This window comes from Ursus maritimus, unplaced genomic scaffold, assembly GCF_017311325.1.
Source record: "Ursus maritimus isolate PB19 unplaced genomic scaffold, ASM1731132v1 scaffold_14, whole genome shotgun sequence".
NCBI lineage: Eukaryota > Metazoa > Chordata > Mammalia > Carnivora > Ursidae > Ursus > Ursus maritimus.
Genome location: NW_024423786.1, coordinates 29,463,036 through 29,487,155, shown reverse-complemented (window position 1 = coordinate 29,487,155; position 24,120 = coordinate 29,463,036). Strand labels below are relative to the sequence as shown.

Here is a 24,120-nt window from a genome sequence, read left to right as displayed (position 1 = left end):
AACCTGGAAAAGTAAAAACAGACATAAAAACCTGCCTTCAGACATTCAGTGGACCACTCATTGATAAAGACGATCCATTTGAGCACTTCCTTTGCACTGCGCAAGGCACTGTGCAAGACAATGACGTTGCAGCACTGAGGGGGATGGCCCCAGTCTTTCTTTTATCATGTGGAAGAGAAAACAACCTTTTTCTGTGGTACTTCCCAGGATACAGTAGAGCAGAGCACAGATTCCGGAATCAGAGCACTGAAATCAAAGCCTCTGGTGGCCCCCAAAGAGAGATGTCTGTGTCCAATAGAAGAGGAAAAGACACGGAGAAGGCCACATGAAGGAAATAGAGCCACAAGCTGAAGAATGCTTGGAGACACCAGAAGCTGGAAGAGGCAAGGAAGTATTCTTCCCCGGAGCCTATTGAAGGAGCACACAGGGGGTCTGAACCGTGACACGAAATTCCTTAAAAAGTACACAGGACATCATTTCCTACAGGAGCCACCTTCCCTTGGATAAGAATGGAGGGGTTGTTCTTTACCCAAAGTAGCACATGAAGTATCTCACAAGCCAAGCTAGGGGGGCCAGTGGGTCTTCAAAGAGGATAAACCTTCCTTTAGAATTCTCTCCCTCCTTGGATTCGGAATATTCAGACCCTGCCAACTACACCCTGGGAGGCAAAGTCAAAACGTGCAGCAGGCCAGGCAGTAGGGCTAGGAAATTAAGATATAGCTGCCTGCTCCTATTAGTGGCATTGCTGCAGGGCCAGAATATCACGGTTCATTTGGGCCTTGTTTGGCGGAAAAGATACAGGTTTCAAATAAGGCCAGACAGGAGAATAGATAAATAAAACTATGGAGTATTCACATAATGGAACATTATACAGCAGTCAAACCAAATAAAGTAAAGTACAGAATAGTGTATATTGTATGTTACTTTTTTTTATAAAAAAGGAAGAAAAGTAATTTAGATGCATAATCTTCTATGTACAGTAAAAAATACTGAAAAAGTTCAACAGAAACTAACCAAAGTGACTACACTAAGGGAAATGGGGGCAGAGGTAGGGGTATGGGAACAGGAGCAGCAAAACTTTGTATCTTTTTTTCTATTGTTTTGATTTTTGAAACAGATGAATATATTACCTTCTCAGAAAAAAAATTCAAATCTACTGAAAAGAAAAATAAAGATTAAAACAAGCTTATAATGATTCGCATTGCGGGTGGTAGTATAAAATGATGCATACAAAGAGGGCAGTTTGATGATACGCATCAAGGACTTTAAAACTGGACCTGGGACCTAGTGATTCCACTTCTGAAAAGAATTTATCTAAGGAAATAATGAGAGATTTGTGTACACACACACACACACACACACACACATACACAGAGGGATGTTCACTACAGAATTGTCACAGTTAACATTTTGAAAAAATCCACACATAAAATAATAATCAGTCAAAGAAATTATGAAACATTCAAACAATTGAGTGTTATGCAGCTGTTAAAAATTATACTCTAAAACAAATACTTGGCGATACAGAAAAATATTCATAGCGTATTTTTGAAATCATTCATTAATTTTTCAGTAAAATTCGTAAAGCATCTACCAGGTGCTAAGCACAAGGATGGATGCTGATTAAAAAGGCCAGTTACGAGGCAGTCCATCAATGGGCAATCCCACTTTTTTGTGTACTTATAACCAAACTAGAAGGATAAACACCAAAATGAGAGCAGTGATTACCTCCCGATAGCAAGATTATGGGTGAAATATATTTTCTGTAATGATCATACATTACTTCTGCAATAAGAGAAAAAAAAAAAAGCACCACCTGATTTTAAAAATCAGGCTAACAACTCCTAGGATCAAGAGTCCATCATTTCCATCTCTCTTCTTGCACCCCTCCCTGATTCCCTGAACACATGCATGATGCCTGCTTCAGCTGTAGCCATCCTGTGACCAGTATGAGAAAGCCAAGAACACTGTAGTTACATCCTTGACATCTCTGAGCTGCTGAACTAGAGCCACGGTCAGCCTCCCCCCTCCGCCACCCCCCATACGTCTAGGTGTCTCCTTCTGGGGAAGAAATGATCCTCTGGGGTTTTTTTGTTTGTTTGTTTGTTTGTTTTTGAGCCACTGCGAGTCACGTTCTCTGTTACTTGCAGCTGGAAGCATTCTGAGCTAACAAGGTAACACACTAACTAATAATTAAGGCATGTAAAGACATGTAAAGGCTGGGCTTGGCAGTCCAACATGTTTATTTTGATCACCAAGTCCAGCCTGAAGACTGACATTAATTACCCTACCAGCTTCTGGCTCCACAGGCTTCTCTGACGTTCTTGGCAAACGGAACCCAGGAGAAGCTGTTAGTGGGGAATCTAGGTACACAGGGAGCATTACCTGCAGTGAAGGGTGGAAAGACTAGAGAACTACTCCTTACAATAGGACCGCTTACAATAGGACCCAGCATTTCCACTTCTGAGAATGTGTCCTAAGAAAAGAATCATGGATGTCATGACACATCCACGCAAATATTTTTCAGTAATACACATCAGAAATCGAGGTGGTAGGGGCGCCTGGGTGGCACAGCAGTTAAGCATCTGCCTTCGGCTCAGGGCGTGATCCCAGCGTTATGGGATCGAGCCCCACATCAGGCTCCTCCGCTATGAGCCTGCTTCTTCCTCTCCCACTCCTCCTGCTTGTGTTCCCTCTCTCGCTGGCTGTCTCTATCTGTGTTAAATAAATAAATAAAACCTTAAAAAAAAAAAAAAAAGAAATCGAGGTGGTAAAAGCCCAATGCTAAACAATTGGAATAGTATGAAAAATAATCGCAGGTTCCAACAGTGGAGTACTTTGTAGTCATTAATGGCATGGGAACACACACACAATACATTAAAGAGTGAAAAACGGGTAACATAGCTATATGTGAAGTATGATCCTAATTTAGAAAACTAACACGACAAACAAATACACACATGCAATGAAAAAGGATGGAAAGAGTATCCACTGAAATATTGATAGTAGAATCATGAGGGGGTGGAATGGCAATGTCATTTTATTTTTTTGAGCATTTTTTTTTAAATCTTCTAAAATAAATTTATTTTCGTATGCAGTTGGTAAGAAGTTTTTTTTTAAATACCTCCTTCTCATAGAATAATGTGGGCCCTCTGACCAAGTGGTTGGCCTCATCAGTGCCAACTAGGTCTAATATCTGCTTACAGATCCAATGAAGTTAACAAGAAACAATTTATATTTACGTCTTAAAAACAGACTGATGCCAACAGCAACAAGCCAACATAACAGAAAAAGATAAAGAAATTTTAGGTTTCCAAGTGAACTTGCATTATATAAATGCAGTATGTTTTCCTTAATTCCATAAATACAGTTTTGATGCTGCCAATTTGAGAAAAATATTGATGTTTCCTTAAATAAGTCTATTCTATATTGAAATTCATTCCCTTACATGTAATGGAATGATGTTGGAAACAATAAAAATGAATGCTGATTCGCTGTGTCATTGATAAAAAGCAAGTCATTTACATCCTTGTCTTGATCCATTAGACTTCATTATACAGAAATAGTAGCTATCATGCAGGTATGACCTTTCTACCATCTACGAGGGCAGCTAGCTGAGCTCAAGTTGCTGAGTCACATGACCTGGGTCCGCATCCCCAGTGCTACCACTTGCCAGCTGGGTGTCCTTAAGCACGCACTTAACCTCTCTGAGTTTCAGTTTTCTCATGTATAAACCGAGATAGTAAGAGTATCTACCTCATAGAGTTGCTCTGAAGATCAAATGACAGAATTCACCAAAATGTCTTATTTTCATTCCCAACCCACAGTAATCTGATAAAAAGTAAGCTCTCTTCTAACTTGGTTTCAACCTCTATGTGGAGATAGATCATGAACCTGGAACATTAGATTCCTTTTTTTTTTTTTTTTTTTTTTTACTTTTAACAAAATATTTTTTTTATTTATTATAAGGTAAAGTATATAACCGTTAAAATCAAATGGCGACACATAACTTTTAGGAAAAATAAATCTCTTGCCTCATTTCTTCCTATTTTCCAGCTGTCATCCCCAGAGGTATCTGCATTCAACCACTTTAGTTATCTTCTGTTCTCCCCATTTCCCCACTAGAGATCTATCTCTTTTCCAGTTTTATTGAGAAATAACTGACATACATCATTGTATTAGTTTAAGGTATGTAGCACGATGGTTGGATTTACATATATTGTGAAATGATTACCATAACAGGTTTAGTTTACAACCATCCTGTCATATGCATACAATAAAGAGAAAAGAGAAAAAAAAAATCTCCTTGTGATGAGAACTCTTAGGATCTTGTCTCTTAACAACTTCCCTGTATAGCACTCAGCAGTGTTGGCTCCAGTCATCATGTTGTACGTGTCGGCCCTAGAACTTAGTTGTCTTATAAATAACTGGAAGCTTGTACCTTTCGACCACTTTTCTTCCAATTCCTTCCCCTGCTCCCTTCGCCCACTGCCTCCGGTAACCACAGACCTGATCCTATTCTATGAGTTTAGTGTTTTTGGTTTTGTTTTTGTCTTTAGATTTCACAAACAAGTGAGGGCAAACAGTATGTGCCTGTCTTTGTCTGACTTATTTTACTGAGCATTATGCCCTCAAGGTCCATCCGTTCTCGTTTTTTATAGCTGAATAATACTCCATTGTGTATATATATATACAACCTCTTTATCCATTCACCTATCAACGGACACCTATGTTGTTTATATATCTTGGCTACTGTAAATAATGTTGCTATGAACACACGGAGGGGCAGATACCCTCTCCAGTTACTGTTTTCATTGCCTCTGTATGTACAGAACATTAGATTCTGAAGAGGCTCCAGTATCCTATTTTAAGGACCCATGTTGGATACACATACTTTACTTTAAAATACAGATTTGACATCATTTATTTAATGTTCCCTAGGTTAAATGAGATGCTTAGAGAAAATGGTGGATCTTCTACACCACCGAAAATCTGCTTCAGCATGTGTAATTAGAGAAGGTAACTACTCCCATTTGCCTTGTCCTATCTTATTCTTTACAAAAAGCACTATTTTATTCTAGGTGTTGCGACCAATAATAAAAACGAGAGCTAAAATCATCACTAACTTGTATATGGTACTTACTGTATACCAGGAAGTGTCTTACATGTTTTCATGTATTATCTCATTCTCACGATTAACCAATGAAGTACAGTCTTATTATTCCCATTTTTTAGATAAGAAAACTGAGGCACAAAGAGACAGAAAAGTCCTGAGTCCAGATATAAACATAATACATAACAATAATAAAATAAAACATAACCAACAATGGTAACAACACATTTCCAAACATCATCTCTTGTGCTTCTGACAACTTTGTACTATTCCAATAATGGATAAGAAACTAAGAACTAAAGTAAATTAGCTAAGGTGAGATACGGCTTTGTCTGGCCCCAACACCAACCACTCCAAGCAACTGCCCCTCTGCAGAGGGAACAAGGAAGGGCTTAGCAGATTCCTGAAGTTCTCCCCTAGGGTTATAAGATGTTGGAGAGGCACAGGACTTCAGAATTATCAGACCCAAGCCCCTCACTTTATGGATGTGGAAAGGGAGGCCCAGAGAGAGGACAAGACTTGCCTAAGGCAATGAGAGCCAGAACAAAAACCCAGGTTCCTGACTCCCTGCACCATGTCCTGTGGTGACACCATGAGGCCCTCTCACACCACGTCAGCCACATCAGACACTGTGAAAGCAGCAAGGGAAAGCCTGACCGCCTCACAGTGACGGCACCAGCCTGTTGTCTCTCCCACTGTTCGCTGCTGACTCCAGGGACTACTGCACATGCTTCTGGCACATTCAGAACTGGGAAGAAGATAGAAGCCTGGGAAAAGAATTCACAGCCAAGACAGGAAGCTCCCAGTGCCCTTTCATGATCTACCAAGGCCAATTTCCAGTATGATTCTCTGAAGCTGACCTGGAGATCTGGAGGAGAGTGGCTCAAGAACAAGTGGGTCTCTGTTGTAGACACAAGACACAAAATAGCCCAAGTCTTTGAGAACATTATTGGAATGAGCAAGTCCCCTGAATCTTTTCCAACTAAATGCATACCTTTCCCAGTTTTTGCAATGGATAAAAATAATTAAACTGCCCCACAGAGAATTTTTTTTAAAAATAGAGTTTTGGAGGTGTCAAATTAAAATTCATTCAGTATTATGTAATCCTTCAAATACAACAGTTGTTTACTCTGCTTTGATTTCTAAGCTTTCCTTTGATGACAAATATTAATATTTATCATTTTTCTGATGTTGGACTAATGAGAATCTTAAGTGTTTATGAGAAGGCATTTAAATATTACAGTACGGTGGATGTGTTTGTTTTCTGATTTATATTCCTCTGTCTTGAACATCAACCGGCATTTTTATTTTTTGTGCTGAATCCTGGGTTGTTGTTCATCAACATTTTCGGCAAACTTCATATGGCCAGAACTGATGGCCTCTACATTTATCTGATGACCAAAGAGAATATGACAGTCCACCAAATAACACAGCACTATGGGAAAGATGTAGCTCTGAGTGTCAAAGTGAAAACTGGCACCCATGTGTAATGACCAGCCAGCAAGAGTAGACAGAGCAACCTTCCCGGTTTAATCAAGGTAATATTTATTGAGTGCTGACCACAGGTCAGACATTGTGCAGGGACATGCTTCACATCAACCATCTCACTTGGTCCTCCCAACAACTAAGAGCTAAGTAGTATTTTCTTCATTTTACAGAAAAGTGTGATGCAGAGAAGTTGAGTACTTTGCTCAAAATTATACAGCTAATGAGAAGCAAAGAGAGGAGTCAGTCCTCAGAGCCAAAGAGTAGGCTCTTCTCTCTATCCCCTTCCTGTGAGCCCATTCTTGACTCCCAGCATTATCTGTACAGCATAAATGGCCATCTGCCTGGATGGCAACCCAGACTCTCAGATCTTGACAGTAATGATGATACATACCATCCTGTTCACCACAGGCCACACATTGCTTTATGCACAGAGACAGAGCAAGGAACCAGTACCAACAAGGCCCAAGCCCTCAGGGAGTAAACTTCTAAAGAGAGAAGACAGACAATATGAACACAGTAAACAAGGCACTCTCTCCAGTAAGGGGAGAAAATGGGAGGCTGTACAATTCAAGAAATGGTCAGAGAAGATGAGGTCCGGGGCTTCAATCGATTTCACTTACCTATGCCCTCTGTGAGAAGTAAGGGAGCAGAACCCAGAAGTAGGAGGCACACTGCAAAGTTCAACATCAAATTCTGAGTTAGGGATCAGGTGCTGGGGAGGTGGCATCAGCAAAATAGCCACCACTCCTGCCTTCATAGAGCTTACAGTCCAGAGGGAAGAGAGCACTAATCAAAGATTAGAGGTTAAAGAAAAGCTGTAAAAAAGTAGAAGTCAAGGAAGTTAAAGACATAGGAGCCAACCTACAGAGGATTAAGAAAAAAGGTCATCATTCTGCTATTGACTCCATCTGCAACCCAGAGCAAGTCACTTCCTCTCTCTAGAACCAGGCCTCCAAATCTGTAAATACAAGTGACAAGACTGGGTGAATCCAACAAACTTCCTTCAAGCCACCGTCCAACCTATAAAAATTGTTATCTTATCTCTTCTTCCACCCATCGACAGACCTCAAACTGCTCTTCTTCCTTCCTAGTTCTCTTTTGTTCTGTCCCTCTGCACCCCTAAGGCAAGGGCTCTGTTCTTGATTTTCATTGCCACATGGCAGAGGGGTCAGTTCAGGAGGGAGATGGGCCTGATAGCCCATCAGAGGCAGAAGTAGGTATAGCAAACACTCTGAAATGAAAAGGGACTGAGTTATACACATGAAACCTAGTGTCCAGAGAGCGTGTTAACAGGTAAAAGAGAAGCCTACAGACATGGCAGGCATTAGGGAGGCATCAGCCAGGACCATAAGTGATGTTTTGACAGGATGGAAGGAAAAAGAAGTCGGGAAGCAGGTGCTCAGAGGAGCAGGTCAACAGAAGGAAGGTCTGGACAACAAAGAGCCAGCCTCTGACCACAGTACTGAGATTCAGGGACAGAGCCATCACCCAGACAATACAATCCAGGCTCCATACTTTGATTTCCAGGCCCTACGTAACCATGCCAACCTCACCCAGTGCCAGCCCCTCTTCAATCTCTATGGTCTACCACAGAGGACTTCTTTCATCCCTTTGAGCGTGTCAAGCTCTTTTCCCATGTGTGGCCCAGGTACAGGCTGTCCTTCTGCCTCAAACGCCACTTCACTAGTGATTCATATGGCTGTCTCCCACTCATCCTTGACTTAGGCCTCAGCTCAAACATCAGCTCCTCCTCTCTGGCTACCCAATCTTAATAGGTTACCCACCCCCTTTTACTATCACAGTACCTTCAACTCTTCCTTCCCAGTACTTGGCATCTTATAATCGCATTGGTTTGCCTGAGTATTGTCCATCTTCTCCACTGGACTCCTTAGGGCAGGGACTGTGCCTGCCTTGTTCAGCGATGTAGAAGCCCAGCTAGCACAGTGCCTGACATACAACATGCCTCAGAAAATGCTTCCCGAGTGAATACATTAATGATGAACAAGGGATTGATTCACACCGAATATAGTTGGAGATTAGGTACAGGAACTGGGACATGAGGCAGGTCAGAGGTTATCCAGGCAGGAGTCCCAGTGAGATCCATGGTCAGAGCAAGCAATCAGCAACAACTCGGATTTGCTACTGGACCACGCTGTCATCCCACATTCCACCTGCCTGCTGACCTTAACTTCCAGGTATTACCAGATTCTGGGCCCACTCTCCACTCTCCAGGGGCGGTGTGGGCAGCTCCTACAACACCAAGAGAGTCTCACAGAAACCTGGCCAATCCCAAGTAATAGAAGCCGCTATGGGGACCCCTCAAATGATTAGTATTCATAATCATGAGAGTAACTAATCCATGCCAAGGGCTTTATACATATAGCCTTATTCAACCTTCACAGCATCCATAGTCAGCTACCACTCTAACCCCCAATTCAAAGGTGAAGAAACATACCTAGTCAAGAAACCTACCCATGGTCCCACACCTGGTAACTGGTACAGCCACATGCCTTATAGATCTGGATCTCTCAGCTCAAAAATAATAAAAATGTAAAATATAATAACAATAATAAAAATAAAAGCTAACATTTACTAAGAAGTTACTATATGAGAGGTCCTGTGCTAATATTTTATACAGATTATCCCATTTTATTCATACCTACCTATGAGGTATGTACTACTATGTCCACTCTAGAGAAGAAAATAAAATTCTGCAAAGCAAAACAACTTGCCCAAGATCACCCTCACCTTGTAACAGAGTGACATATGTATCTGTGAACTCTAAACAATGCTATTTATTCATTACATTAAAGCAGAATGGCAGCATAGTAGGAGCCATAAAGAACCAGAACCTTGCTTTCCAAGCGTGGCCCATGGACCAGCAGCAAATGCATCACCAGGGAGCTTGTAAGAAATGCAGAAGCTTCTGGCCTCACCCGGACCTCTGCATATAGTTCCAATGAGTCCCCAGCTAGGAGTTGGACCTAGCTATTTCATCTGTGCTAGGAGCCAAACACAACTAATTCCTCTAGGCCAGGGAAGCATTGGCTGGTTGCCTCTCGGAAGTTTGAGAGCCTAGAGGAAGCCCTCGCTTAGAAGAAGCTTTCTGCTCTGCTCCAAGGGGCCAAGAGGTGGCCTCAGCTGCAGATTTCTCTGTGGTCACTGGCTGCCGAAGCTTCCTGGCCTTGCTCTTACCCAGCAGATCCCAGCAACTGGGGTTTCAAAGTGCAGGGCCCACCTGCCACTGTTGTTGTTTTGGTACCCCAGTATCATTTCCCCTCTTCTGAAGTTTCCAGCACCTCCCATTGATCAGAGCGGCCCCTCTGTGTAACAACCACGCAAGCTGTGCACAGCACAACTCCGGAGGGCACCATTCACAGACATATTTGTAAAAACAAAAAATGTTCCATCCCCCTCCACCCCACCATCTCTTTTGTTGTTATACCTCTTCATAGTCTCTGCATGCACTTCTACCTCTTCGGTACTTTTTCCTGCCCTCATTAGGATCGCTACCTCTCCATCCACCAGCTTCATTCCTGGGAGAACCTAAACAGGAACTGCCCGGGCTCCAGGGTTGAGAGAAACAACCTTACTCCAGCAGGTTCCAGCCCCACTCCTCTGCCTGTCCTCTGGGCTCCAAGCACAGACACAAACGCCTACTTCTAGGCATCATTTAAACGTCTCCTCGCACAACCAAGCAGGTACCAACCTGCTTTAATGTGGAGACTTTAAGACAGCATTGAGTTCTGGGGTTTTTTGTTTGGTTTTTGTTGTTATTGTTGTTGTTGTTGTTTGTTTTGTTTTTTCCAAAAATGAAGACACGGGAAGAAGACTTTAAGTCTTGCAGAAAATGAAAATTTTGTTCTTACCATATACCACACACTTCAGTGATTAAATGACTGCAGACCATACTCTCCTCCAAACTGTGCCCAACTAAAATATGCATGCATTAAACCTCAGGAGGGAGTACTGATACCTCCACATTATCTATGATGGGTTTTAGCTCCAATAGCTGTGAGTCTGAGGACCTGCAAAATACACTGAATTTTAATGGAAATCTGATTGTTAATAAAAAGAGGTAAATCCATAACAAAGAACACTAATAAACACATAAATAGACTCAGAAAGAGTCTTTAAGTTCCAGAATACTGTCAATGTGGGCCTCTTGCAAACCTCTTAGCCAGTTTCTCATTTTTCTCTTCTATTTCTACTTAGACATCATTAAAAGAAAACCTTGGCCTACGTACAAAATATCCCTAAAATATGTAATTTTTAACTGTATTTTAAACCCTCCAACAAAAACAGCTTTTCCCACTCTCTTTTTCTCTCTATTAAGTCAACACAGTAGAAAAATAAAACTACTACATTGTGAAATGACCTCCTAGTGAATAAAAAAGCTCAGAAAGGCTGAGAAACAAAATTATGGTGCAGGGTAACAGAAATTCAGGCCAAGAATGCTCCTAGATGCTGGGTATAAGGTTTTAAATATAATATTCAGATACAAACAAACCTAAGGACTACATTTTATATAAGGAAAAAATAACTTTTAAAAAGAAGGGTCCCCATATATTGTAGATAACCCAGCAAATTAAAAATATTTAACCAAATTAGCCTAATTATTCTGACATGAAATGGAGGGTGAAGGTAACTATAAAAAAAAATTGAAAAGGAAACTAATGTTTATAATAGCCTCTCTGGAAACATTCATTTCAGGCTACTGAATTAGAACATAGGAATGTTACTGGTTAAGCTCCACATTGGGTGTGGAACCTACTTAATTAAAAAAAAAATTTTTTTTTAATAAAAATGTAAAGAATGTTACTGGTCATAAAAACTAGGAAGATCAGTAGGAGAAGAAAGGGATAAAGAAAGGGGGGGATAATCAGAAGGGGGAATGAAACATGAGAGACTATGGACTATGAGAAACAAACTGAGGGCCTCAGAGGGGAGGGGGGTGGGGGAATGGGATAGACCAGTGATGGGTAGTAAGGAGGGCACGTATTGCATGGTGCACTGGGTGTTATACACTACTAATGAATCATCGAGCCTTACATCGGAAACCGGGGATGTACTGTATGGTGACTAACATAATATAATAAAAAATCATTAAAAAAAAAAAAGAAGTGAAATAAATATATTTGTGTATAAAACAAAAAGTAATATTGTTTACCATCAAGAAAAAAAAATAAAGAATGTTACTGGTTAAAATGGGTTGCAGTTTATCTGAACAATACTTTAAACCTTTACAGTAATGCAGCCACAGCTCATGAAAGCACGTAACTCAGTTTTTCTTCTGAACATAGTTTTAATAGGTTAATAATATATTTTTCAGCTATGAGGAATAAAACAAACTAAATATCAGGCAGAGAAACACAGCCTGAAACAAAATGGAGAATCCTGACTCAAGTGAGCACTGCTAGAGATACAAGGGCAGGGCGGGGAAGGAGGGGGCATGGATTTCACTTCAAAGAAAACCCAGAACACAACCTATATTTAGTTCATCAAATTCCAAGAGAGCTTTGTGGCAAGGCTTATCATCTCTTTCACGCCCAAAGCCTTCAAAATGCTACTTTCCAGATATTTTCTTCCCCACAAAGGCCTTTCACCTGTTAGATTGTACCTGATTCATTCCATGATGTTCCGTTGTTAGAATCAGTGGTTCTCATTCCTAAAAGCACTTCAGAATCACCTGGGAAACTTAAAAAGAAAAATACAAATGCCTACCTCCCCTCTGCACTCTGATTCAATTTCTCTGGATGGGACCAGCCCCCAGTGACTTGAACTTGCAGAGAGGGTTGAGAACAACTGTTGAAAAGCAATCCAAACAGGTTAAAATTATGTAAAGAAGGAGGCACTATAATTGGGCTTAAATAAATTTACATGAGGAGGCAAAGTGCCTCAAATTCCCATCGTAATCAGATATAAGATGGTACTTTAAGGATCCCAGGATTTTTTTCTATCAAATTTAGACAGTCTCGATTACACAGGAGAAATATATCTAGTTGCCCATAATACTCAAGTTTTTACCAAGGGCTGAAGAAGTTCAGCACTTCACATGCAAGATAAAAACAAAATCAGTAAAATTAAAAGTGATCTATTCCAGGGGCACCTGGGTGGCTCAGTCAGTTAAGCAACTGACTCTTGATTTTCGGCTTAGCCATGATCTCAGGGTTGTGAGATCGAGCCCCGCATCAGGCTCCAAACTGGTCATGGAGTCTGCTTTAGATTTTCTCTCTCCCTCTCCTTCTCCTCTCTTCCCCTTCTCCCTCTCAAAAAAAAAAAAAAAAAAAAAAAAAAAAGTGATCTATTCCATCTATTCCATCTAGTATTCAAATTATAAAAAAGGTAACATGGAGCAGGGTGCATGAAGTTGTCAGATTTATTAACAACAATAAGAATAAATTCAAAGCTACCATTTCTTGAGTGCCAGTTACTGTGTTAAGCATGTTCTGCAGGTTACCTCACTGAAAACTTAAAACACTACTCTACAAGAGGAATTATTACCTCCATTTCACAGATAATAAGGAAACTGAGGCTCTGTGCCAAGACTAAGACACTTTCCCCAAGTCATAAGTGGCTGGTAGAAGCAAGACTAGAATCCGGGTCTGTGACTCTCTAGAGTCCATTTTCTTAACCACTACCATCTCTCATCTAGACCGCTCAAGGGTCTCCTCAGTACTTGCTCCTCAAAGTATAGTCCACGGACCAGCAGCATCAGCCTGTTAGAAATCCTGAATCTCTGGCCCATTCCAGATGTACCAAATCAGAACCCGCAGCTTAAGATCAGCAGGAGATTCATACGCATATTAAAGTCAAAAAACACAGGTCTACCTGGACAACTCTCTCACACAAATTCATCATCTTTACTGCATCCACACTTGGAAAAAACAAATCCTATTATTTCATTTCCCCAGTTCAGATTGTTAAGTGGTTTCCCAAATGCCCTTGGAATAAAGTCCAGAATGCTTTTACCATACAGGTAACCGCACTCTGCATGATATCACCAGTGCCTGCCTATGCAGCCTGATCCCCCCCCCCCACATCCCCCATCCAGTGACTTTTATACCCCAGACACAGAGATTTTCTTTCCACTCATTTAATCCCAATACTCCTCTCTTCCTTTCCTATCTTCCTCCCTCCTTTCCCTTCTTTCTGCCTTCCTGCTTTCCTTCTTTCCTCTAAGCTCTTCCCTGCCTGTAATTGACCACCACCCATCACCATGACCAACTCATGTCAGCCACATTCATGGCTGTATCTCCAGTGCATAACAGTGTGGTGCCTGGCACAGAGCTAGGAGTAGGGTAAATGCGCTGAATAAGTACGTCCTCTGGCTACTGAGGCTGTTCCCATTGTTCATCTGCTCTTTGCTCTTTCCCATTTTTTCTTCCTTGTCCCCTACACCACCTCTCTTGTCTCACTCACCTCCTTATCAGTAACTTCACGGCTGTTGCAGTTGTCAGCCTTAGAGAGACACGCTGCCATGCCCACATGACCATTGCCCTGGGGTTACTCACAAAGAGGGTGATGACTATTTCAACTTTAACCCTGAGACACCTGGAATAGGCCCAGTCCTTTCCAGAAGTAGACAGAAGGCCCTACCGACAGGGACAGGCAACTTTTCAATCTGAGATTCAATGTAGAGATGGGACCATAGAGCAGGGACCTCTCAGCAGGCCACGTAAAGTCAAAACTTCACTACCTCTCTACCCACACAAAGAGTATCACTGTGCAGATAAGATCGATTATCAAAGTTGTGGTTAACTTCATACTTCGAATGTAATGACCAACCTTGCTATTCTAAGAAACCAAATGGCAAATCCTTTTATGAAGCAGATACCTGCCTCAAGTTTAAAAGGTGAATAAACTTGATATATTTTCACATATTGTTTACATTAATAACAAAAATAAGAGCTACTATTCATCTGTTGAATACAAGCTACTGAGTGCCTGACAACACACTCAAAGTTTTAAAAACACTATCTTATTTAATCTTTATCCTCACTTTATGAAGTAGAAATGCTTATTATCCCTATTTTACAGAAGAAACCAAGGGCTAAGTACCCTGCCTCTTAGGGCAGGGCTGGGATTTGAATCATAGGCCCCCAGACTACCACTCTCCATGGCTTCTTTGCTATGTTTTGCTATTTGGATCACTTTCTCATCTGAGAAACCACAGACATGGACATTCCCAAAGAAACAGCCCCTTGGAAGATGACCTCAAAGGCTGAGATTTTTCTTCGCAATGTAGACATCGAAAGGAAAGCAACCTGCTACATCTTATATTTCAAAGCATTTCTATCTTAAAAGAGATTCAAGAAAAAGATGTGGGAACAGAGCTCAGGGGTGCTTATGAATGCAATTTCACAAATATTTTTTCAGTATCTACCAGTGGTCAGGCATGTGCTGGAAACTGAATGATCTGTTAGCTGGGAGAGTGCTGGGCAGGGGAGGGGGCTCTGGGAGCGGATGGGGAGAAGATCTCTCATAGTGACTGTTTCAGGAATGTTTAGCCAATAGTTTATAAAAATGTTAGTTTATTATCTAACTATGCAGAAAGCATCTTTCACACACAGGAGGTGAGTTACCTGCTTTATTATTTGTGAATACATAATTGAAAGGGACAGTGTGTCTTCTAAAACAGAAGCGTTACATAATTCAAACAACTCATGTGTTCTTTCTGATACCCCATATTGGAGGGTCAGACTGTAACTTGTATGAATGCCAACACAGTATCAGATTTTGTTCTCTCCCAAAATAGAAAGGGAGCACACTGAAGCCACACCTATATACAAATAAAAAGAGGAGTACAGAAACATTTCCTAAAGCATTCCATCAAACGTTTACAGAGATAAGGATAGGATGAGAATACCAAGTAAAAGAAATCATGAGCCTAAAAGGTCACATACACTACTACAGGCCTCCAGAAACCTGTCTTCTGGCAGAAAGGGCATGAGATAAAGACCATGGATCCCTCTCCTCATTTATAAAATGAAGGAGTGAGATTAGATGGTTTTTAAGGTCCCTCTAGCCCTAACCCATTGGCTCCTTTAATCCATGTGGCCACTGCACCTAAAGAGAGATGAGCATATAAAGATGTTCAAAAAACTTTTGTTGAATTAATGAAATGTTACAACCTTACCAATAATAAGAAAAGAGACTTTACAACAATTGGTCCTGGCCCATGGCCTACAAAGAACAAATTAGAAGAGAAACCATTATCTAAACAGCTTCACATGTGGTGCTCCTTCTAGCTGACTGCTGGTAGAATGAAAATAACCCTGGACTTGGAAATAAGACACTTGCGTCTAGTCTCATCTCTGACACAAACCAACTGTGTGACCTTGGGCAAATGGCTTTACCACCTGGGCCAGTTTCCTCATCTCTAAAATAAAAGTATTATAAAGCTATATCTAGCTAACATTTGTGGAACCTTTACTATATGCCAGGAACTGCTCCAAGATCTTTGCCTTAAATTTAAATGATCTCAAAGGTTTATGCAGCTCTAACATTTAGTCTGACTATAGAGGAAACATGGTATGATGGAAAGATTCCCAATTCTGTACTCAGGAACGTCGGACTCCCTCTCGCTCTGTTAGGTGGAGTCTTTTTTTTTTTTTTTTTTTTTTTTTTTGACAGAAAGAGAGACAGCACAAGCAGGGGTAGTGGGAGAGGGAGATGCTGGCTCCCCACTGAGCAGTGAGCCTGATGCCTGGCTCAATTCCAGGATCCTGGAATCATGACCTGAGCCGAAGGCATACGCTCAACCTCAACCCACTGAGCCACCCAAGGGCCCCAGGTGGAGTATTTTTTAAGCAGAAACTGTTAAACAGACTGGATTACTATCTGAGTACTTCTATTCCCTAGCTGAGTTAATTTGGACAAGTTGCTTAACTTTGGTTGCTTAACTATAACTTTTAGTTTTCTAATATGTGAAAAGCATATAAAATGGTTATGTCTCTCACATAGCTTTTGAGAGGATTAAATTATTATAACTAACTGTAATATATATTAATAAATACACATATATTACATTTTATTACTAGGTGTGTGACCGAGGACAAATCATCCATCTTCTCAAGGTTTTTCCTCAACTACAGATGGGAGGTACGGTGTTATGAAAACTAACGTGAACATTCTGTAAATTGTCGAGTGTTAGCTATGTTTGAAAGCATGCATATTCCCTAATACTTGGAAAAGTGTATACAATCCTACCCTAATAGTGTAACGGCATACACAATCAATGACAACGGCGACAATAATAAAAGACATCTTTACTAGACATATCTCTCCACTCCCCAACAACAACAAAAGACAGCTTTCCTAAACAGCTCTCTAGTCCCCGCTCCCAGGAAGCGGACAAAAAGGCTGGCAGCCACGAACACAGGGTCACATGGAAGTTGTAGTTCTGAGTCAAAGGGCCGATCCACAGAACGACTGAAGTGAGACTTCATCTCCCAGGAGACACCTCGCCGCACCTAATGGCATGCTGGGAGATGGAGTACCAGCCCGCCGGGAAACAGGCAGCGGGACTCCAACTCCCAGACGCCTCCACAACTCAGGCCGCCAGCGGTAAGATGGAGCCGGAGAGCGAGAGTTCAGGAACAGCCGGCTTAACAGGTGCGACTGGGGGCCGCTTTTTAGTAGTCCCAGGCCCAGCACAAGTCAGGGCCTTTCTACAACAACCGCTGGGATCATTTGCAGCTGGTCCCCAGCACATTTCTTGAGAGATCCGGAATAATAAAGCAGTAAGTCTGCAAGTGGCAGACTTTCACAAACAAGACCTCATTTAGCTTTCGGCTCCAGCCAGCGTCCTTGGGCCACTTGAGCAAAGATTTTCAGGCTCTTTTCTCCAAGATAAAACACTGTGAGTGGCTGGTTCAAAGTCATACACCACATGGAGAATTTAATCCTAGAGAGGAGCCTCCAACTCTGGTTCCACTAACCAGCCTCCCCTCTCTACACCCCCACCTCCAGCCCCCACACGAATATAACTTTTTTTTTTTTTTAAGATTTTATCTATTTATTTGTGAGAGAGAGAGAGAGAGAGAGTGGGCACACAAGCAGGGGGAGTGGCAGAGGGCTAGAGAGAAGCAGGCTCCCTGTAGAGCAGGGAGCCCAACGCGGGGCAATCCCAGGACCCTAGGATCATGACCCCAGTGCAAGGCAGACACCCAACCGACTGAGCCACACAGCTGCTCCCGATATACCTTTAAAATCCCTACACATTTTTATGTAAAAACTACATTAATCCATAAAATGGTCCAAACGAGCCTGGACTCATTGAGTTATCCCACCATAAAGAATTCAGTGTTCTCTTAAATGTTTTTAAAATATCAAATATAAGATTCCCTCCCAAAATACTGCCTTCCCACTACCTACTTGGCTCCTTTCTTGGGCACGTGTTCAGCCCCCTCCCTTTGGGGAACCCGGAGATGGGTGTTTAATACAGTTCTGTTGGGGCAGCGATCCCTGCTACTTGCCTATGACACTGGCAAACCCTGCAAAAGCGGCCAGTGCCAACTACACCACCAGGTCTGGGTGCTGGGCGTCCCTGAAACCAATGGCGTGGTCCCATGCCTCGGTTTACCTCCTTATGCAGCGTATGAGGGGTGGGTTAGGGTTAGGGCTGGTGGTCAGAATGGGTCCTGTGGGTTCAGGGGGTAGGAGGGTCCTCGGGACAGACACACCACCACTCCACCGCCCCCCACCCAAAGGAGGTGTGCAAGCCAGACCCCGCCGCAGTGGACTGCGGGTATATGAACCAGACGCGCATGGAAACCAAGACCCGCAACCCAGAAACACTCCTCAACTGGGGCTTGCCCCCTGCCCCTACCTTCCAAGATCTTGCCAGCTGGGAAGTGAAAGGCAGAGGAAGGGAGCGCGGGGCAGAAGCGGCGCCTGGGCGTGTGCCCACTGGGGTGGCCGCCTGAGGGACCGGGAACAGGAGGGCAAAACTCCCGCGACGGGACGGAGCGGAGAGGGTACTACAATTCCCAGATGGCGCCGCGGCGGGGGCGGGATCTAAGATGGCCGCTGGCCTGAGGACAAAAGCGAGGGCCAATAGGCATAAAGTATGCGCCAACACCGGGCCAATCAGAAGCTATAATGACAATAACTCCGAGTCTGGGATGAGAAACATTGTTTCTCTCAGGAGAGCAGCTGAGGTGAGAGTCCCTTTGGAAAGGGATTTTTGTCATAAACTTCACAATGTTTCTTTTTTTCCAAATGGCAAAAGAAATAAAATTCTTCGGCTATGCTGCCTTTTTTCCTCCTTATTTCCTCCCAAACGTCTTTAACTTACCCCCCGCCCCATGCCGCACTACTCTTCAGGGGCTGGATTTTCTTTCACTTCCTCACTCACTCTGAATCCTTCTTGAATCCTTAAGCCTTCTTTTCTTTATGTTTCTCTCATAACACGGGCTCGCAGACCTTTACTTGATCCATTTTACGACTACAATCGGCCTTTCCTGGAAACCTAACTAAAATTGCACCGCAAACTCCCCTGTCCCTTACTTTCTACCATTGTTGTGCTATTTTTCTCCTTAGCACTTTTCCTTACCAAACACTGTATGTAATTCATTTATCTATCTTTTTTTACCGTCTTATCCTCCAGAATGAAAGATCTATGCAGATGAAGATTTTTGTTCTGCTGACTGCAATATTTGTAGCACCTGGAAGTATATTTGGGATAGATCTATATCTATCTATATATATATATATCTATATATTAGTAGGCACTCAGTAAATATGCTTTAAATAATTGAATGAAATCTAGAGTAGCCTTTACTTTCTAGTCTCCCTTTCTTCGGTGCAGATCAATTAAATCCATCTCTGATGACCATGGGATCCTTGTGCTTGCTCCCTTTTCAAATTCAAAATCATTCTCAATATAGTCTAGGATGCTAGAGAAAGAAATCACTGATTCAGATGCAATTCCTAACTTCAAGATGTTTCTGGTCTAGAGGAGTAAACTTAATTTTGCAATAAATGCAATTGCAAATTGCAGAGCCGCGAAATAATTGCACAAGATCATGCAGCTCATGAGCAGGGACTAGAATCCTAGCCTCTCGGTACTACACACCATGCTTCTTATAGCAACCTCCCTTCAGAGCTGCCTGCTTCCCTTCTCTTTCCTACCAATCCTAGTGCCAAGGAACAAGATATATTTGCCAGCCATCTTTTACAATTAAGGAGAAACAAAGAGCAATTACACTTGGACAAACACTTCGATATTTCCCTAGTTACCCTGACACCATTTCCCTTTTTCTTCTTTTCTTTCTCTCTCTTTTTTAGAGAGAGAGAGAAAGCAGGGGAGAGGGAGAGAGAATCTTTAGCAGGCTTCATGCCCAGCACAGAACTCGATGCAGGGCTGATCTCACAACCTTGCGATCATGACCAGAACTGAAATCAAGAGTCGGACACTCAACCGACTGAGCCACCCAGGCATCCCAATTTCCCTTTTTTTTTCCCCATCACTTTTTTCTTTGGCCTGCTTCATTACATGCAGGTGATTACACCAAGTCTTAGATCTCTCATGCTTTCTGATGTTTGAACCCCGTGGAGAGTAGCGAGATGTCCTACAAAATGTCCTGGTGTGAAATACTGATGTCCTAGGAAGCTTGGCTCTCAGAGAATGTCACTCTGGATTATGGTCAATTTACAGGTCATCACACAGACACCATGGCTGCATAGAATACTAGAGAATTGTAAATAACTAGGTGAAATTGAAAACAATCACAAATGAAATAGAAATGTGATCAATTTGTATACAGACTAATTTTGTGCATAGAAATTAAAACTCCTGCTCAGGCTTCCTAGCCTAATCTGTCAGTTTGGGGTTGTTTCCTATAACACAACAGTTCTTTCTAGCTTTTATGAGCACAGATTCAGCTCAGCAGTACCAGCTTTTCCCAGGCTGAGTGGCATAAGAGATTTCAACACATGTGTCAGCAGCCAGACTGAATGTGGAAGGAATCATTGAACCATATGAAAATGGAAAGCTCAACAACTAGACTCTTCTGAGACAGTATCAACCTATGATCATTACATCTTCAAAAGGTAAATGTCCTGAATATACTCAGGATCTAAACAGTGGTATCTAATGATTATTAAACCATTGTTAGACAGCCTAGTGTGAACATACATGTATTACTTCAACTGTGGGTGATGCTGTTCACTGGGCTCAAGGTCAGCCATGACCTTCAGCAATACATACAGACAGACATATATACATACATAAGAAGCATTAACACATGGCACTTGCCTTGGACCCAGGATATCCAAGTGCCAAGACAATCAGTGCAGGATGAGTATCTGATGTGCAACTTGATTAATAATCACCAGGAGATGGTATCTTTCAGTTCTCCCAGGACTTTACCCTGAGACAGGTATTCAAGAGCAAGTCAGTAATTGCAGGAAACACCAGTAGAATAGGAAAGTGAAATAGGGAAGGGAAGACAGACAAAAAAGCATGTTACTACAAGGGGTGATTGAGCTTAATCCTCCTGAGGAACTCTAGGAAACAATGTAGAACATATGCCATAGACTGAGTATCCCACCAAAGGGACAAAAGAACCAGGTTGTTAAATATTAACTCCCATCAGTCAGTGATGGGGCCGTCTTCCAGGGCACTTAAGTCCTGGCTCTCTAGGCATGCTCTATGAGCAGGCAGAGTTGTCTCAGTGTCCAGAGAAAGCCAGAGATAGGTGCTGCCACTGGAAGTCAGGCTGCTATCCTGACGTGGTGAGGGAATAGGTGTACTGGCAGGGCGCCAAGAATATCTGCTCCAGGTGGCTTTGGGTCACCATAAGCTTATTGCTAAGACTAGCAGAATAAGAATAATTCAAAACTTAACACCAAAACAAAACAAAAAGCAATCTGTCACCTTGTATACTTCATCATGTGAAAAATTAGGGCAGATAGTACTTTCTAAATTCTCACTAACACACACAAACAAAACAAAATCTACAGCAGCAAAAGCTTCTCACACTGGGAACTCTTTGTAGACCTCAGGAGAGGCTCCAGTGGGACTGGGGTTTAGTAGAGAGGGGAGGAAGGACATCAAGAAAAAGAGAAAAGGGGCGCCTGGGTGGCTCAGTCGTTAAGCGTCTGCCTTTGGCTCACGACGTGATCCCAGGGTCCTGGGATTGAGCCCCGCATCAGGGGCCCCCTGCTCTGCTGGGAGCCTGCTTGTTCCTCTCCCACTCCCCCTCCTTGTGTTCCCTCTCTCGCTGGCTGTCTCTCTCTCTGTCAAATAAATAAATAAATAAAATCTTTAAAAAAAATAGGTAATACCATTTAAAAAAAGAGAGAAAAGGGAATTCAAAGAAATATTGCTGAAGACAATATGTTATCCATTTCATGATATTGAAGAAACACAAATAAAGGGCCTCAGATGTTTAAGAAATTATCATTAAGTGCACAGATTGTGGTTTTTAGACCTAGAAGACAGTTCTGTGCAAGACCTCTATGGGTTGTGCCATTAAAGCATTTTTTCAGAGCAAATAGCTTTACTTGAAGTTAGTCACCATTTGTTTGTCTTTCTGTTTATCATCTATTTCCTCCAAATAAAATGTAAGCTCCATGAAGGCAAGAACTTTGTTTATATCTTACTCAGTTGTAGACATGCAATAAATAAATACAAAGCAAATAGGGTAAGTACTAGAAGGGCCTGACATTGTACTACTCATCACATTCAGGTAAGCTATGAAGCAAACAGACAAAAGCGACCCTGCAAAAACCTCCCATTATCACAAAGCTTGAGACTATTCTAATAGTGTGGACAGGCTTGGTGGTCACATAAGTGGTCTATTGATCTTCTACTTAAGTCACACATTCCCAACAGCATCCTGTTCAGGCACACAGGACCTCCAGGAAAATCTTTACCATGGAAATAGAATTTCAAAACCAAAAAGGCATTCGAGGTCAAAGAGATCAACTCCCTGCATAATTCATCTCAGCTGAATGTTACAGGTTATATTTCAGAACTTGGGGATATTTATTTAACTGGTAAAAATCATCACTAATAGGAAAACATTGTATTAGAAAAAAATGATGCATTGTTTCTGTAAATACAAAGCATAAAAAGGTTGGGAAACTCAGCTGTACCCAGATGCTCACGTTTCCTTCACAAATTTCTCAGCCCATAATCATTCAGCTTTTTGGCTGTTATTAGAGAAATCTGGTTGTTAATAAGAACCATCTCATGATATGCTGAAAATTCTCCAAATTTTTCCCCTTTTTTTACTCTTTCCTCTTACTTATCCCTTTGTTGTTCTGTGTTAAATATATTCCTTGGGTGGATTTGTTCATCAGATATTTAGAGATCGGTCTATTCCCTATAGTTAGTGAACATATGCATGCTGTCTCCTTTTAACTATGCCTCATAAATAATCACACTTAATCCTTCTTACTGCCATCTTTTGCAATCATCTTCCAGTTACCTAGAACATACGGTGCATAAAACTAAGCTCAGTGTCCAAGCTGTGATCTCACTAGGGTAGCTCAAAGATAAGCTATGATTTTTCATCACTCTCTTTCGAGAAATTATGCCTCTACACACATTGCCCTGGTTTCACTGCAGCTTTAAAGACATTTCATCCTTCCTGGGGAAAAAAAAAAAAAACCCTTTAAAAGCATTTCCTAAAAATTAAAAAGTATATTCCTTTAGTAGAGGACTTAGTGCAGAATGGGATGCAACTTCACTTCAGCTCAGTTTTTCATGTATCAAGGGTTACTCCTGGCCAGCCACCGTGCACTGGGCTGGGATTCACTGATGAATCAGATACAGTCCCTGATATGATATGGTAATAGAAACCATAAACAAGTAAACAGGTGAACACATCTACATGATGCCTTCGAACTTGATACCAGAAGAGCTGATTCTGCTCTAGGCAGAAACAAAAGAGAAAAAGAGAGTTCTAGGCAGAAACAAAAGCATGTGATGAGTGCCAGAGCTCAGAGAGGGTCGATGTATCGGTCCACAACCTACAGTGGAAGTAGAGCAGTGGGGAAAAGGTTGGAGGAGTCCTAAGAGCCAGCTCAGGATGCTTTCACAAGCACGCTTCTTAGTTTGCTTAAGGGCAATTGAGAGCCTTGTCACAATTAAATGAATTGCTTGATGTTGATGCAAACAGAAAAATGCATTCAACAATTATTTATTGAGCACCTACTGTATGGCCTGGCATTGTTCTAGGTTCTAGAGGATGCAACAGTAAATAAGTCATAAAAAATCCCTCCCCTGGGGGTGCCTGGATGGCTCAGCCAGTTAAGCATCTGACCCTTGGTTTCCACTCAAGTCATGATCTCATGGGTCATGAAATCAAGCCCTACCTCAGGCTCCACGCTCAGTGGGGAGTCTACCTGTGATTCTCTCCCTCTGCCCCTTCCCACAAGCTCACACACTCTCTCTCAAATAAATAAATAAATCTTTTAAAAAAAAATTCCTATCCTCATAGAACTTCTAGGAGAGAAGAAAGACCACTCATTGATATACAAATTTATAATCTATCATAGGATGA

At 41.8% G+C, this 24,120-nt stretch overlaps 1 protein-coding gene and 1 pseudogene across 4 annotated transcripts in view; one reads left to right on the top strand and one right to left on the bottom strand.

Moving 5' to 3' along the window:
* FHIT (fragile histidine triad diadenosine triphosphatase) overlaps positions 1–18,898 on the bottom strand; it is a 1,380,201-nt gene extending 1,361,303 nt beyond the window's left edge. For 3 of the 4 annotated variants that reach the window (XM_040628600.1, XM_040628602.1, XM_040628603.1), the window contains exon 1: positions 18,435–18,898. The gene's annotated coding sequence lies outside the window, so the exon portion shown is untranslated. Of the gene's footprint in view, positions 1–12,325; positions 12,407–18,434 lie in introns of those variants that run through there. The other variant, XM_040628601.1, reaches the window with a different exon arrangement.
* LOC103674277 overlaps positions 1–24,120 on the top strand; it is a 131,693-nt pseudogene that overhangs the window by 5,158 nt on the left and 102,415 nt on the right.